The sequence below is a fragment of the Rhinoderma darwinii genome, chromosome 1 (genome assembly GCF_050947455.1).
Source record: "Rhinoderma darwinii isolate aRhiDar2 chromosome 1, aRhiDar2.hap1, whole genome shotgun sequence".
NCBI lineage: Eukaryota > Metazoa > Chordata > Amphibia > Anura > Rhinodermatidae > Rhinoderma > Rhinoderma darwinii.
Window position 1 is genome coordinate 252,181,376 of NC_134687.1, and position 18,340 is coordinate 252,199,715.

General features: G+C 44.8%; 1 protein-coding gene across 1 annotated transcript in view; it reads right to left on the reverse strand.

Moving 5' to 3' along the window:
- Nucleotides 1-18,340, reverse strand: part of LOC142742095 (uncharacterized) — a 380,698-nt gene that overhangs the window by 333,708 nt on the left and 28,650 nt on the right. The gene's annotated exons all lie outside the window — the stretch shown is intronic.

The window sequence follows — 18,340 nt, forward strand, 5'->3', positions numbered from 1 at the left end:
GGGACAGTCACGGATTTCGGGCAGTGTCCCGATGTCCTGGGCGGCCAGTAGTATGTCCCGGACTCCTGATGTCAACTGTATCTGCGAAGCAGATGCAGTTGAATCCAATGTTAAAGCAGGGAACAGTCAGCTCCCTGCTTTAGCTTTAGTACAGAGAACTCCCTGGGCACAGCGCTACTTTAAGCGCTGAGTCAAGGGAACCCCTGACGTAATTGTCCATATATGGGCAGTGACATCAGTGGCTCATTCTGGAGCGGAATCCCCGGCCAGAGCATTGGCGACGCTCTGCCTGGGGATTCCGCTCCTGGAGGAAATCCCTGACTTCATTGTCCATATATGGACAGTGACGTCAGTGGTTCCTCCTGGAGCGGAATCCCCAGCCAGCACATTGCCAAATGCTCTGGCTGGGGATTCCGCTCCTAGAGGGAGTCCCAATGGCTACAGAGGGGGTAGCGTTATCTACAGGAGGTGTGGCACTACCTTTAAGAGGAATGTGGCACTATCTACTTGGGCACTGTGGCAGTATCTACAGAAGACACTGTGGTGCTATCTACATGAGCACTGTGTGTGGCACTTTCTACATGGGCACTATGGCACTATCTAAATGGGCACTGGCACTTTATATATAGGCACTGGCAGTAGGGACAGCTAAGGGGGCATTATACTGTATGGGGGCAGCTAAGGTGGCATACTGTATGGGTGCAGATTTGGGGCATTATACTGTATGGGGCAGCTGTAGGGGCATTATAGTGTATTGTGGCAGCTAAGGGGGCATTATACTGTATGAGGGAATCTATAGGGGCATTATACTGCATGGGGCAGCTGTGGGGGGCATTATACTGTATGGGGCAGCTGTGGGGGGCATTATACTGTATGGGGGCAGGTATACAACATGCATTATGCTTTATGGGGCAGCTATGTGGCATTATATGATATGGGGCATCTGTGTGGGCATTATACTGTATGGGGCAGCTATGGGGGCATTATTCTGTATGGGGGCAGCTATGGGGCATTATGCTGTATGGGGAAATGTGTGGGCATTATATTGCATGGGGACATCTGTGTGGGTATTATATTGTATGGGGGCATCTGTGTTGGCTTTATACTGTATGGATGCATTATACTGTATGGTTGCAGCTATGGGGGCATTATACTGTTTGGATGCAGCTAGAGGGCATTATACTGGGTGGAAGAAGCTATTTGGCATCATACTGTGTGGGAGGCACTATGGGAGCATGATACTGTGTGGGCTGAATCACTGTATGGGTGGGGAATGGGCGGAATTAGAGACGTGGCTTTAAAGGAAAAAAATGTGCCTTCTTTGCGACACTTGAAAGTTGGGAGGTATGTGATGGAGCAAGGGCAATTTTGCTATTTCTTCATTACTCCTACAGAAAATATACAAGGTATTTTTCAAATATGGCCGCCATGTTGTCAGGAGGTTGAACAGCACATGTGCTGTAAGTCATACTGCAACCGGCTTTGTTTAACATGTTACCGTCGTTGTGCATGACATAAACATCATGCCTATTGGCTGTTCTTCCATGAGTGCTGATTGGTTGTACAGCTTAGCATGTTGTTTGGCTCATTAGCCGAGCATGCTCAGTTCAGTTTTAAGTCCCTCCTCCACTACAGATATACGGGTATACAATTGTCAATAATGATCTATTAATGTTTTTAATATTTTCCCCGCTGTTATGTACACTATGCACTTGTTTTATATGCACTATATGATTGTTATGCACTTTATACATTGATCATATCCATGATGTATATGAACACCTATGACTGTATGCAGTGTGTCACTTTAATGTTTTAATTATTATTAATGGTGTAACTGGTTCATATGTCTTAACCCGTTAGTGACCGGCCCATCGTGTTTCTACGTCGGTCACTAACGGGCCTTATTCCGATGCCATAGACTTTTTACGTTGCGGCATCGGAATAAGTAAACAGAGCAGGGAGCTGTCAAATCTCCCTGCTCTCAGCTGCCAGAGGCAGCTGAGGGCTAGGAGCGTTCCTGCTCTGCCGGGTGAGATCGATATTAGTATCTATCTCACCCGTTTAACCCCTCAGATGCGGTGCTCAATAGCGAGCACCGCATCTGAGTGGTTTTGGAGAGAGGGAGGGAGCTCCCTCTCTCTCCCACCGACACCCGGCGTTACGATCGCCGAGTGTCTGTGTCTCCAATGGCAGCCGGGGGCCTAATAAAGGCCCCCAGGTCTGCCTGGAGCGAATGCCTGCTAGATCATGCCGGAGGCATGACCTAGCAGATGCCTGTCCGTTTTAAACGGACAGGCATAATACACTGCAATACAGAAGTATTGCAGTGTATTATAATAGCGAATCGCATATTATAGTCCCCTAGTGGGACTAGTAAAAAAGTTTAGAAAAAATATGTGGAAAAAAAATGAAAAACCCACTTTTTCCCCTTACAAAATGCTTTACTATTAAAAAACCAAAATAAAGTAAAAAAGTTACACATATTTGGTATCGCCGCGTCCGTAACGACCCCGACTATAAAGCTATTACATTACTTACCCCGCACGGTGAACGCTGTAAAAAATTAAATTAAAAACGACAGAAAAATTGCTGTTTTCTGTGAATCCTGACTTTAAAAAAATTTGATTAAAAAGTGATCAAAAAGTCGCATCTACTCCAAAATGGTACCAATAAAAACTAAAAGTCGTCCCGCAATAAAAAAGCCCTCATACAACCGCATCGGCGAAAAAATAAAAATGTTACGGCTCTTCAAATATGGAGACACAAAAACAAATAATTTAGAAAAAAAAGCGTTTTTACTGTGTAAAAGTAGTAAAACATACAAAACCTATACAAATTTGGTATCGTTGCAATCGTAACAACCCGCTGAATAAAGTTATTGTGTTATTTATACCACACGGTAAACGGCGTAGATTTAGGACGCAAAAAAGAGTGGCGAAATTTCAGATTTTTTTCTATTCCCCCCCAAAAAAAAAGTTAATAAAAGTTAATCAATAAATAATATGTACCTCAAAATGGTGCTATTAAAAAATACAACTTGTCCCGCAAAAAACAAGACCTTATACAGCTATGTCGACGAAAAAATAAAAAGGTTATAGCTCTTGGAATGCGACGATTGAAAAACGTAAAAAATAGCTTGGTCATTAAGGTCCAAAATAGGCTGGTCATTAAGGGGTTAAATACACTTTGTTTACATGTATCACTTTGCTTGAATAAAGTTCCATGGTGGAACCGAAATGTTGCTTGGCTTTAAACATGGACAAATAAAACCACAGATTTTTTTTTGCTGGAGTGCTGCAATCTTTTTTCTCGTATGGTATCCTTGGCTGTGGATTAAAGAGGCTCTGTCACCAGACTTTGCAACCCCTATCTGCTATTGCAGCAGATAGGCGCTGCAATGTAGATTACAGTAACGTTTTTATTTTAAAAAAACGAGAATTTTTGGCCAAGTTATGACCATTTTTGTAGTTATGCAAATGAGGCTTGCAAAAGTCCAAGTGGGTGTGTTTAAAAGTAAAAGTCCAAGTGGGCGTGTATTATGTGCGTACATCGGGGCGTTTTTAATACTTTCACTAGCTGGGCGCTCTGAAGAGAAGTAACATCCTCTTCTCTTCAGAACGCCCAGCTTCTGACAGTGCAGATCTGTGACGTCACTCACAGGTCCTGCATCGTGACGGCCACATCGGCACCAGAGGCTACAGTTGATTCTGCAGCAGCTTCAGCGTTTGCAGGTAAGATCGACTTACCTGCAAACGCTGATGCTGCTGCAGAATCAACTGTAGCCTCTGGTGCCGATGTGGCCGTCACGATGCAGGACCTGTGAGTGACGTCACAGATCTGCACTGTCAGAAGCTGGGCATTCTGAAGAGAAGAGGATGTTACTTCTCTTCAGAGCGCCCAGCTAGTGAAAGTATTAAAAACGCCCCGATGTACGCACATAATACACGCCCACTTGGACTTTTACTTTTAAACACACCCACTTGGACTTTTGCAAGCCTCATTTGCATAACTACAAAAATGGTCATAACTTGGCCAAAAATGCTCGTTTTTTTAAAATAAAAACGTTACTGTAATCTACATTGCAGCGCCTATCTGCTGCAATAGCAGATAGGGGTTGCAAAATCTGGTGACAGAGCCTCTTTAAGCTCTAGTCGCTTTGCACCCACTACTTTACTACACGAGTGCTGTTTCATTTGAATATTTTTGGTGTATATATATATATATATATATATATATATATATATATATATATATATATATATATATATATATAGCTTATATATAATCGGGAAGGACGTGGTGCGGACACCACAGTTAAGGATACCACGTAGTTTCCGAGGCACAGTTGATTGGATCACAGTTGATTGGACACCACGTCCTTGCTCAATATATATAAGAACGTGGTGTCCGAGGCACAGTTGAGAGGACACCACGTTGTTTCCGAGATAGATGAACAGTTAGCTCCGCCCATAGCCCGACCTGCAAGAAGCCTGTGAGGGAGGAGATGTGATCCGAGTGACGGCCCTGCATTGTGCTGCTCGCTCGTTCTCTTCTCCTCCTCACAGTGCGAAGTGCATGTGAGCAGGACGAGGAGGGTATTTTGTTGCTCCCTGTAGGAGCTGAATCCCTAATCCCCAGGCACAGCTTTGGCCAAAGCGGTTTCCGGGGATTCCGCTCCAGGAGAAGTCCCTGACTTCACTGTCCATATATGGATAGTGACATCAGGGACTTCTGAAGCAGAATCCCCGGCGTTGTGACCGGTGATTCTGCTCCAGGAGAAGTCCCTGACGTCCCTGTCCATATATGGACAGTGATGTCAGGGACTTCTGAAGCGGATTCCCCGGCGCTGTGGCCGGTAATATTAGTCCAGGAGAAGTCCCTGACTTCTTTTTTTTTTTTAACACGTTCATGTATATTGGGATCGGAAGTCACTGTCCAGGGTACTGAAACAGTTTTAACTCTTTCAGCACCCTGGACAGTGACTATCTCCTGACGTCGCGTACCGGAAATTTTTTTGCCGGGTTCGGTTCGGTTGTCCGGGTTCGCTCATCTCAAAGACACTCCGTTTGGATGTTTGTAAACAGAAAAGCACGTGGTGCTTTTCTGTTTACATTCATCCTTTTGACAGCTGGTGCGCGAAACAGGCAGTTCGCACGGAAGTGCTTCCGTGCGACCTGCGTGGTTTTCACGCACCCATTGACTTCAATGGGTGCGTGATGCGTGAAATACGCGGAGATATTGACCATGTCGCGCTTTTTGCGCAGCGGACAAACGCTGCGCAAAAAGCACGGACTGTCTGTACTGCCCCATAGACTTGTATTGGTCTGTGCGTGGTGCGTGAAAACCACGCGGCCCGCACGGACCCAATACACGTTCGTGTGAATCCACCCTTATTTTCAATAAAAACTATTTATGCTTCTCTGTTTTTTTTTCAATTATATTACTACTGCCTTAGTAATGGCCTCTGTCTGATTGACAGCATCCATTACTAAGGCGTGGCTTAGTGTTAGCTGGTGAAAAGGCTGGCATTATGTCACTCAGTGGGTATGAAATACTTATGCGATTTCTCCACTTCAGTGACAACCTACAGGCACCCCCTTCCAGCAGCAGAAGCCGTGACCAGCTGTATAAATGAAGGCCTTTCTTAAATTTTCTTAATTCTTCCTTTTTAGGAGCATATACCCCTGAACAAAATGTAGCAGTGGATGAATCTCTAATGAATTTCAAAGGGCGTCTCCCATTTCGCCAATACATACCCTCAAAAAGCGCAAAGTACGGGGTAAAGATCTATAAGTTATGTGAAAGCACTACTGGCTACACGTGTGCGTTTAAGATCTACGAGGGTAAAGACAGTAAATTGAATCCACCAGGGTGCCCTCCAAATATTGGTACCACTGGTAAGATCATGTGGGATTTAGTGGGCCCTTTCCTACACAAGGGGTATCATATATACACTTACAGCTTTTATACCAGTGTGCCATTGTTTAGCGCCCGTCATAGTGCCAACACCGGAGCCTGTGGCACAATACGCAGAAATCGCAAAGGTTTCCCACGTCAACTTGTAAATAAAAAACTACCAAAGGGGGGGCGTGGCTTTGCTGTGGAGAGAGATGGACGCCTGATAGAAGAGCTCCTGCACCCAGCGACCTAAAGCGACGGCTGACAGCCTTATAACTGAACCCTACACCAGTGCTTTTTGCGGCTGAACTCAGGAGATGCCGAGGAGGAGACGTCCAGTCACTAAACCGGTGAAACTCACCGACTTCTATCCCCTCATACCGCTGGAGAACGGAGACGCTGCGGACACAGGCTCTCATGCCGGATCACTCACCTCAGAGCCGCCGTCGGCAGATATAGCCGAGATTACAACGACGCAGTTCGGACCCGGTGGGGACTTTAAGCTTACCCCTGATGAAGGGGATTATCCCGGTGGCGAGGCCCGGGTCGCGCCATGACGATGCCGACACCCGCTCTCTACGCTCTGCATCACGTGGGCCAGTCGTTTCGGCGCCATCTTCTCCCTCCGGCAGGAGCCCTGACACGCAGAGAAATAACCTGCTCAGCCCTGCTCAGCCCTCAGATGGGGTAAGACAATCTCCTTTCCCTTCAGCTTTTACATCACAGACCCCACTAGATGCCTCATGTGATTTTTTAGGCAGTTTACCGTCCTCTTCTAATCCAGTTACTGAACTGATGTTGAAGAATATGTTGTTAGCATTACAGCAATCCCTGCATGCCGACACCCGCTCTCTACGCTCTGCATCACGTGGGCCAGTCGTTTCGGCGCCATCTTCTCCCTCCGGCAGGAGCCCTGACACGCAGAGAAATAACCTGCTCAGCCCTGCTCAGCCCTCAGATGGGGTAAGACAATCTCCTTTCCCTTCAGCTTTTACATCACAGACCCCACTAGATGCCTCATGTGATTTTTTAGGCAGTTTACCGTCCTCTTCTAATCCAGTTACTGAACTGATGTTGAAGAATATGTTGTTAGCATTACAGCAATCCCTGCATGCAGGAATGGCAAGCCTTATTAACCCTCTGTCTGCCTCTGTGCAAGAAGTGGAACACAGAGCGCAACATCTAGAGCACAAAATGGGTGAGGTCACATCATCTCACAACGACTTGATTGATGCGCATTACGATATGGCGGATGATTTAGCCCAAGTCAAGGCCAAAATGGCGGACATGGAGGACAGATCACGGCGCAATAATGTAAAATTTCGGGGTATACCTGAAGAAGTTAACCCTCAAGATCTTAATGCATTTGCGCAAGATTTTATCAAAAGCATGCTGCCTGAGAGTTCACAAAGGGACTTGATTATTGACCGAATACATCGTCTCCCCCGACCTAAACATCTTTCCGAGGATGTCCCGCGGGATGTTATAGCGCGCATTCATTTTTTTCATATCAAAGAAAGCCTGATGCAGGCCACTAAGAAAAAGGATCAGATACCATCTCGTTTTAGCAAGATTTTGGTCTTCACAGACCTATCGGCCGCAACTCTGCAATTGCGAAGGAATCTGACCCCCATTACGGCAGCACTTAGGGAAAACCAAATTATGTATCGATGGGGTTTCCCGGTGAAGCTTCTGGTGAAACGCCACAACACTATGCATATCATTGGGACACTGGAAGAAGGTCTGCAGTTGTTACAACAGTGGAATATAAAGATTCACCCCCCGGCCACAGCAGGAACAAACCCTCCACGCCAATTGATGGTTGACTGACAACAGGTCTCCCGAAAAACCTGCAAGCGCAATTGATGGTGATTGGATGCCTTTTGGAAAAAGCTCAGCACTGCAACACTTGGTGCACAAGACGTCCACCTTGAACTCCACTTCACAATGACTTTTTTCCCCCCTGTACACGTATGTTTGGCAGCCTTGGCTGTTCTTTTGTTTTATGTTATGTATGACTTATTTGTTGGAAACTATGCTTCATATATGACTAAGTTGTACCACAAGCTTATGGGCAGATTGTATGATCTTTTGAAACTACTAATCCTAATCTCGATTTTTCTCCTCTATCTATACGCGGGTCAATGGACTCATAGGCAGCTTCTTCTCTGGGTCTGTTTGTATGTGGGAATGTTGGGTTGGTCGGGGCTCCTGATGGTAGGGCGTTGGAGGAGGAGTTCCAGCATTTTGATCACAATGTACCAATGACACTTAAAATAGCGTCTCTAAATGTGAATGGGCTTAATACCCCTCAAAAATGTAATTTTATGTGGAAAGAGGCCAAATCAATGGCCTGTGATATCCTGTGTGTACAAGAAACGCACCTCCTTGCTAAGGACGCACACCGTGTTAAATCCTTGGCTTTCCCACATGTCTTCCATTCCCACTTCCACAATAAATCCAAAGGGGTAATGATCGCTGTTGGGAACACTGTAGCATTCCATATGATTCACGCCCAGATAGATCCTAAAGGCCGTTACATTGTGTTGGTGTGCCTCATTAACAACGTAAAAACTACCTTGGTTAACCTATATGCTTCTAACACGCGGCAGTTACGATTCACGCATAAAGTGTTTAGAGCCCTAAACAAACATAAAGATGGCAGGGTAATCGTATGCGGGGACTTTAATATGGTGATGGAGGCAACTTTAGATTCCACCTCTAGTGCCAGATTGGGACAACCCCTTTTAAAAACCTTAATTCAGCGGGAGGACCTATATGATAGTTGGAGACTGCATCATGGTACAGAATGGGACTATACGTTCTACTCCAGTCCACACAACTGCTTTTCTAGGTTAGACATGTTCCTTATTGACAAGAATTCCTTGCTCTGTATGGTAAATTGCACGATTGAAGGGATTACTTGGTCCGACCACGCAGCCATAACCCTTACATTACAAGAACACAATAATGCCAATAATGCCTTTGTCTGGAGATGCAACCCATACCTTCTTGCTCACTCTAAATATAAACAGGACATCTTGAGAGACCTAAATTAATATTTTATGATTAATGATACGGGGGATGTACAGGCTAGCACACTGTGGAATGCACATAAGGCGTACATTCGGGGGTCCTTAATCCGCATGGGACATAGCGAACGGAAGCAACGGGTAGCCATAATCACCGGCCTCACGGAGCGATTGTATGCCTTAGAGGCGTTAAACAAGGCCTCGCTCTCAGCCCAACAAGCCGAGAGCCTACGTAGCGTCCGTCAAGAATTGCATCTAGCGATGGTTTCTGAATATGAGAAGACATTGCGCAAAACTAAAATTCGTTACTACTCACAAAATAACAAAGCCGGCAAACTATTAGCTTCCCGCCTTAAGCAAGAGAGGCAAAAAACGAAAATCCCCTTTTTACTAGACCCTACCTCTCGTGCCCATATTGAACACCCGCTACAAATTGCAAATCAGTTTAAGACCTTCTATAATCTAAAAACAGATCCATTTGTATCACACCCTACTAAAGAGGACATTCAAACCTTCTTACAGGACATCCCCTTATCAAAACTCACGGAGGACCAAATACAGAGCCTGAATGTCCCATTTTCTGAGGCTGAAATACACAAAGTTATTCTTAAATTATCCTCGGACAAAGCACCTGGTCCAGATGGCCTCACGAATGCATACTATAAATCTTTTAGGGAGACCCTCACTCCTTACTTATGCAAACTTTTTCATTCAGTACAGATGTCTGGTTCTTTCCCCAAAGAAAATCAAGAGCCTTTAATAATCACCTTACCAAAACCAGGGAAACCTAATGATCAACCCCAAAATTTTAGGCCGATTTCTCTACTTAACATTGATTTAAAAATCTACGCTTCCACTATTGCAAGCAGATTGGCCCCTCTCCTGCCCCACCTCATAGTAGATGACCAGACTGGCTTTATAAAGGGGAGACAAGGCTCAGACAACACAAGACGGATCGTAGGGCTGTTACACCACATTGAACAACACCAGATCCCTTCTGTTTTGCTTGCATTGGATGCTGAAAAAGCCTTCGATCGTATTTCATGGTCTTATGCATTTGCAACACTACAGAAAATGGAGTTTACAGGGACTATAATGTCGGCTATTCAGGCCCTGTATTCGGACCCCTCTGCAAAAATTTATACGAATGGGGTTCTATCCCAAGATTTTAAAATTACTAATGGCACTAGACAGGGGTGTCCACTGTCACCCCTCATATTCGTTCTCTCTATAGAATCGTTGGCCCAACTTCTCAGATTACACCAGGCAGTCCAGGGCATTAAAATAGGATCAAAGACCCACACCATATCACTCTATGCAGATGATGTAATTTTATCATTGTCTAACCCGGAGACCTCCTTAGAAGCAGTGATGGATTGTTTACTACACTTCAGCAGGGTCTCCTTGTATAAACTTAATGCTACGAAATCTCAGATCCTTCCTTTGAATATCTCCCCGTCTTCCCTGCATTTTATGAAGTCCAGATACAATTTTGTATGGAACATGAAAGAGATAATATATTTGGGTCTTCGTCTGACCAAAAAACACAAAGATTTATTTGAAGCAAATTATATACCAATCAACAAGGTGATTCAGGCGGATATCGATAGAATGCTGAAGGTGGAGGTCTCCTGGTTGGGTAGGATAGCGGCGTTCAAGATGTTGGTTCTGCCAAAACTATTGTACCTTTTTAGGACTCTCCCTATTGCGATCTCTGCCTCATATTTTAAACGTACTCAGTCCTTCATTTGGGAGAAGAAGAGGCCGAGAATTGCCACTCAGGTCATGTATAAAACTCAGGCCTCGGGGGGTTTGGGCGTTCCTCACTTAAATAGCTACTATGTGGCGACTTTAGCCGCACAAGCAGTGTATTGGAGGAAAGAAGACCTCTCGAAACATTGGGTACAGATTGAAGCGTCATATATAGGCTCAAAGCACCTGAAGGCCTTATTGTGCCTACCACTAGCAGGCTTACCACTTCCAGGGGGACTGTCCCCTCTCACCAAAGCAACTGTGGAATGTTGGGCACATATGCACGTGAAGGCCTCAGACGCATTAGACATACCTAGATCATACATTCCAATAGACTTTCTAGAATTAGCAAATGTCGATTTAGACCTTAGTAAATGGAAGGCACACGGCATCAAGACATGTGATCAATTGTTTCATAAGGACGCATTACTGAGTTTTGCTGACCTGACTAAGTCCTCTTCTCTCCCTCAAAATGAATTATTCAGGTATATCAGAGTTAAACACTTTACACAGAGTCATGCAGGTCTCCTGTTCCAGGGGAATTTATTATTAGTGAACAGCTTCATTAAATGTATGAAGGGCCTAAAACACTTATATTGCTCAATGTTTTATCACTCGGTCTTTGAGAAAACGACCCCGATAGTTGCCTGGGAAAGAGAGTTGGAGACTTCTTTCACACATGACCAGTGGTCTCGGCCTTGAAATGGATACATATGTCGTTCAAGTGTGTTTCGCATTTAGAAGCCGCAAATAAAACCTTGTTTAGGTGGTACTACACACCAGACCGCTTACAGAGAATGTACCCTGCTTCTAGCGCACTGTGTTGGCGGAACTGCGGCCACAAGTGTTCTCTTACACTTATGTTATGGGAATGCCCCATTATCCAGCAATATTGAGTGGGAGTGTACAAGCTCCTGGAGGATGTGTTCTCCATGAGATTACCTTGTATGCCACATATGTCCTTGCTATTCCTAGATTTGGAAAATATCCCCTGGAGTAACAGGAGACTTGTCTGTAAAATTCTGGTAATGGCTAAACTGGTGATAACGAGATATTGGAAAAAACCTGAAGTTCCTCCTATCCCAGAACTCATCGCACTAATCAATACCACTTTTATATATGAAAAAGCAATAGTGTTCGGTAATTTCTCAATCCTCTCGTTTAACGAATATTGGGCAGCCTGGGTCAGATCATCCTTCTGTCCACGTCCCACACAAACGCAACATGTCTAAACACTCTGTTCATGGTAATTCGACAAGTTTTCTTTTGTTACTTTCTGTTTTGTTATTCTCTGTTACTGTTACTGCTGCTGTTGGTGTACTATGCTCTGCTCTGTCAGCACAGGTGTTTGAAGGGGTTTACGAGGCCAATTGGTTCATTATGATGCGACGAGTCCATGTGCTAATGGGTCGTGTTGTAGTGGACTTATAATATTATAATATTCAATATTGCTTTACTGTATGTTATACAAGATTATATTCTGAACCCCTTTCTAATTGTCCTTTTCTTTTAACAAGACAGACTTGCATTAACACCATGTTGTACTGTTGTAATGTTTTATTTGTCTGAAAAATCTCAATAAAAATTATTTGAATTAAAAAACTACCAAAGGGGGAGTCATGCATTTTTCAAATTGAGAAGATGCTGGCTTTAAAATTTCGTGACCGCAAGGATGTCTACATGATCAGCACTATCCATTCAAGTGCAAAATAAACTGTCAGAGAACGTGGGGCCTCTGCAGATAGACAAAAGCCTGTGTGTGTCATCGGCTATAACAAATTCATTGCTGGGGTAGATTTGTGTGACCAGATGTTACAACCTTATCTGGTTAAAAGGAAAACCAGAACATGGTATAAGAAAGTGGCAATATACCTCATCCAGGTTGCGATGAACACTGCATTTGTCCTGTACAAAACATCAGGGGGTAGGGCTACATTCTTTACATTTCAGGAGAAAGTGATTGAAGATCTCCTCCTATTTCAATCTGCAGACCAGAGAGTAGTCCATGAGTCAGAGGATGTACGCCGACTTGTTGAAAAACATTTTTTACACCCCATCCCTTCAACACCAAAAATACCTTCAACACCAAAAATGGTTCTGCAGCAAACGAGGACAGCGAAGTGAGTCACGATATTATTGTTCTGCTTGTCCTTCCAACCCTGGTCTATGCATAAGTTCCTGTTTTGAAATTTATCGCACCGTTGCACATTATTTTTGTGAATTATAAGTTAAAATGCATGATTTATTTAGGATTTTATTTTTCTGTACACCTCTTTTTTTTAAGGGAAGCAGCTTCGCTGTATATTTAGGAGAGGCCAAAATGTAGGGTTCATTTAGAGATTTCTTTTTTTATTACTTTCTTTTGGGAGGGAGGGAAGTCTACTTTTCTAGATTGAGTCATTTTGGGATATAACCCAAAGTTATAGAAAGTGGAATAGGGCCTGAAATTCATTCAAGATAAAATTGTGCCCTGAAAGCTTTTTTTTTTCCTTTTCTGTTATGACTATGTCCTGCCATAAATAGCTGTTAGGCCTAATTCACACGAGCGTGTTCGGTCCGTGATATACGGTCCGTGTTTCGGCCGCATTTCCCGGACCGAACACACTGCACACTATGACGCTAGGTGTCCCTGCCTCTCCGTGGAACTACTGTCCCGTACTGAAAACATGATTACAGTACGGGACAATTTTCACGCATCGAGGCAGAAGGGAAGGACCGCCAAGGTTGTATTCTCAGGAATACTGCCCGTGCCATGCACATCACAGGAAAGACAGCGGGAGCTCAGGGAGTTAAATGCATGGCTGAAGTCTTGGTGTAGAGGAGAAGGCTTTGGTTTCCTAAAGCACTGGGCTGACTTTTCATTGGGGTACAAACTGTATTCAGCAGATGATTTGCACCTAAATGGAAGGGGTCCACTGTGCTGGGGGAGAGAATTCTAGCTGGGGTGGCGGAGTATTTAAACTAAGGCTGAGAAGGGAGGTCAATGTATAAAATAAAGGGGTAGTTAGGTTAGAGAGGGGTCAGACTATATTGGTGAGGGGAGAAATAGATTGTGGGGAGAGGACCAGATAAGGAGATATAAAAAATAATGTCAAACAATCACATTTCTGATACTGAAATTAAAAAATTTAAAGTTAAAGTGCATGTTCAGAAATGCCAGAAGTCTAAAAAGCAAAATGGGGGAGCTGGAGGCCGTGGTACTGGAGAAACATATAGATATAGTTGGTGTTGCTGAAACATGGCTGGACACTTCACACAACTGGGCTGTAAATCTACAGGGTTTTACACTGTTTCGGAAAGACAGGGCAAATAGGAAAGTTGGTGGTGTATGAGTGTGAAAGAGACAATAGTGGGTGAAGACTGTTTAAACCTCGTGGGTGGAATTACAAAGTGAGGTAAATACTAAAAAAATTACTTTTGGTGCAACCTATAGTCCCACCAATATAACTGAAGGGTTCTCCAGCATCCGGGGCAAAGATTCAGTTTCTTGACTTCTTCTCCCTCGCCATATTTGCTTTCTCTACCAATCAATGAGATGCAATTTTTGTTTTTCCACTTTTTTTCAAGCATAAAACCACTTGTACATTTTACAAGCAATATAGTTATATATATAAAGTAGTTAACATAACAATTAATTAAAAGAAAATAAATAAAGAGGTCAGTGCCGGACTAAACAGATTGTATATCTGAGGCTAATGAGACTATATGGTAACATAATGAACAGCCCCCTGTAGATAGTGCAACACACCTCCCCTTGTAGATAGTGCCACACAACCCCCCTTCAAAAAGTGCCACACCTCCCCTTGTAGATAGTGCCACACACCCCCCTGTAGATAGTGCCACACACCCTCCTGTAGATAGCACTACACCCCTCCTCCCTATACATAGCTCCATTGGGGCTTCCTAGAGGTGCCCCTGACGTCACTGTCCATATATGGATAGTGAACTCAGAGGCTTCTCCAGTAGTGGAATCCCCGGGAAAAGTGTCGGCAACGTTTTGGCCGGGGATTAATCTATAACTCCAAACTTTCAAGTATCACAAAGAGGAAGAACCGATGAGGCGCGCATAGCAACACAGTATAATGCCCTCTAGCTGCCTCCACACAGTATAATGCCCCCATAAAGTATAAAGCCCCATAGCTGTCACCATACAGCATAATGCCCCCATAGATGCACCTATACAGTATAATGCCCACACAAATTCTCCCATGTAGTATAATTCCCACACATATGCCCCTATACAGTACAGTGCCCACACAGATGCCCCCATGAAGTATAATGCCAAATTAAATTCCCCCATACAGCATAATGCCCCTATAGCTGCTCCCATACAACATAATAGCCCATACAGTATAATGCCCCATATAGCTTAATGCACCCAAGGCTGCCCCATACAGTATAATGTCCTATAGCTGCCTCCATACAGTAGAATGCCCCTACAGCTGCCCCATACAATATAATGTTGCCATAGCTGCCCAATACAGTATAATGCTGCCTTAGATGCCCCCATGCCGTACAATGCCCCCTTAGATGCCTCTAGTGTCAGTGCCCATGTAGATAGGGCCACAGTGCCCACGTAGATAGTGGCCACAGACAGTACCCATGTAGCTAGCGCCAGTGTCCTCTGTAGATAGTGCCCCTATATAGTGCCACTGTAGATAGTGCCACACCTCCTGTAGATAGCGCTACCCCCTCCCCCCTGTAGATTGCGCCATTGAGACTCCTTCTAGGAGCGGAATGCTCAGGCAGAGCACAGGCCGGGGATTCTGTTCATATATGGATAGTGACGTCAGGGGCTACTCCTGGAGCGGAATCCCCTGTCAGAGTGTCAGCAACGGGGATTCTACTTCAGATGAGCCACTGAAGTCACTGTCCTTATATGGACAGTGACGTCAAGGGCTTCCCTGGGCACAGCTCCCTCTGCTCCTCCACTCTTAACTAATGCTTCAGCATTAAGTTCAATTGTATCTTTGTCCTGGGGATTCAGATACAGTTGACTGCGGGACATACCCCCGTCCGTCAGGGATAGCGGGAAGTATGATTTCTCTCCTGCAGGAGGGGTCCCTGACGCCACTGCTGATATATGGATAGTGACATCAGGGGGATTCCGCTCCAGGAGGAGTATGCAATCGTATCTGCACCTGAGGGGCCAATTCAAGCTTTTTTGCCACGAGAGGCAAAAACTTAAATGGCGCCTCACACTGTGCGTTTTCACACTGTGCTCAGGTATATGGTTTTTTTTTTGGGGGGGGGGGTTTGCATTTGTTTTTATGTGGCATAAAACTACTGGAGCATTTGTAACTTGTGTCCATTTAAGGTATGTACACATGTTTAAATTTGCTGCAGAAAATTCTGCAGCAAATCCAACCCAGAATTCGCAGGGAAATCTGCCAGAAAATCTGAACCAAATCGTGCTGTGGAAACCAGTGGAGATAAAAAAAAAATAAAAGACTATACTCGGCTCCCTGGTGCTCCTGTGGCAACACGTCCCTGGTCCTCTGGATGGTCTCTGTACAGCTGGGATCCTGTGATTGGTTGCAGCGGTCAAATGTGATGAAACGTCATTACAGGATCCCAGCTGTACAGAGACCATCCAGAGGACCAGGGACATGTTGCCACAGGAGCACCAGGGAGGCGAGTATTTTTTTTAACTATTATTAAAATACTGGGATATTTTTTGGGGACTTGACATTTGTTGCAGATTTAGACAGAGAGATATGAGATAGATAGATAGATAGATAGATAGATAGATAGATAGATAGATAGATAGATAGATAGATAGATAGTAGGAGGGGAAGAGAGCCTGCAGATACAGTGCTGCCCCGAGAGGAGGTTGGGCAGAGAGCACACCAGGCTCTGATATCTTCTAGCTATTATCAGTGCTTCAGCAGATGTGACAGGAGGAGAGCCTGATGTGAACTTCCCTGACCTGCTCTCTGCCTGTCCTGTCTCTGCAGACTTCCTCCCCCTCTATCCGCTTGTCCCCGACTGCTGACAGCTAATGATAGAACAGCTGGAGCAGAGAAGGGACATGCAGGATGGAGAAGCAAGTCCTGCGTGATGCAGCAAGTGAGGTTTCCAGCACACTGGTCCAATGCTTACAGCGTGTGGGTGGCCTCTCTTTTGCCGCCCCCACACAATTCTACAGGCTGTCGCCAGAGACCAGCAGCTCATCCTGCCTCATGGTAGGTGCGGCCCTGTGCACCCGGCCTGGCGACCCCCTACCATCTCTTAGTTGAGCCCGGGGCACATGCCCCGCCTGCCCCCCCCCCCCTAGCTAAACCACTGCTGAAGAGATAGAAGGTCAAATATATAAACAAATGGAGCAGGCTGCACAGGGGGGTACTGTAGTGATAACGTGAGATTTTAATTACCGGGATATTAATTGGAGTCATGGTTCAACTTCAACTGCAAAGGGGAGAAATTTCCTCACCTGTTGCAGGAAAATTTTATGGGCCAGTTTGTGGAAGACCCGACTAGAGGTGAAGCTCTGTTGGATCTGGTCATTTCTAATAATGCAGAGCTTGTTGGGAATGTCAATGTTCGTTACATTTTACCTATAATGTAAAAAACAAACACAGACTGGGTGGGCAAAAACACTTAATTTTAAGAAGGCCAATTTCCCCAGGATGAGGGCTGCAATTCAGGACATAGACTGAGAAGAACTAATGTCAAATAATGGTACAAATGATAAATGGGAGCTCTTAAAATCTACTTTGGGTAATTATAGTGCAAAATTTATTCCTATAGGTAACAAGTATAAACTACTAAAATTAAACCCCACACGGCTTACACCTTCTGTAAAAAGGGCAATTTATGACAAAAAAGGGCATTTGAACAACACAAATCTGAGGGTACAGCTTGTCACGTAGGGTTCGTGGACCCACTGGGCCGTACCACCTTGACGGTATGGCAGCTGGCCAACAGGTCGCAGAGTCCATAGTTCGTATAGGGTACCTGTGGCAGCTCGGACAATAGCAAAGCAGGTTCGGCTGGGACTAGGCAGCAGGTAGACGTCAGGCGTGGAGTAGTAGGACAGGCATAGCATATGGCACACCATGACTACAGCACTGCATGGCACTTGACCAGGATAGCACGGGATACAGGAACAGTGAACACTGGGAGCTGGAAAACCTTAGGAGACCATTTGCAATACAAACTTAGGGTACGACAACAATGCTCAGGCATTGCAGGAAGGGGCTGGGCCCCTCTTATAGTCCAGGGTGCTCATGAGCTAATTTAGCATTAAAGTCCGGTGCGCACCCTACGGGACCCGGCTGAGGTGAGTGGAAGTGAGCGCTGGCGTCTCCTGAGGGAGAGACTGGGGCCAGCGCTCGCCGATCCATAGCTGCGGCCGTCAGGCGGTGAGTAAACCTGACGGCCCGCAGCCATTGACATGACACAGCAGTAGCTTTTATAAATTATAAAGAGCTTAATAAAATCTGTAAAAAGGTATTAAAATCAGCAAAAATACAAAATGAAAGGCAGGTGACCAAGGATAGTAAAACAAATCACAAAAAATTCTTCAAGTATATAAATACAAAAAAGCCAACGTCTGAACATGTAGGACCCCTAGATAATGGTAATGGGGAGTTTGTCACAGGAGATCAAGAGAAGGCAGAGTTACTAAATGTTTTTTTTAGCTCTGTATATAC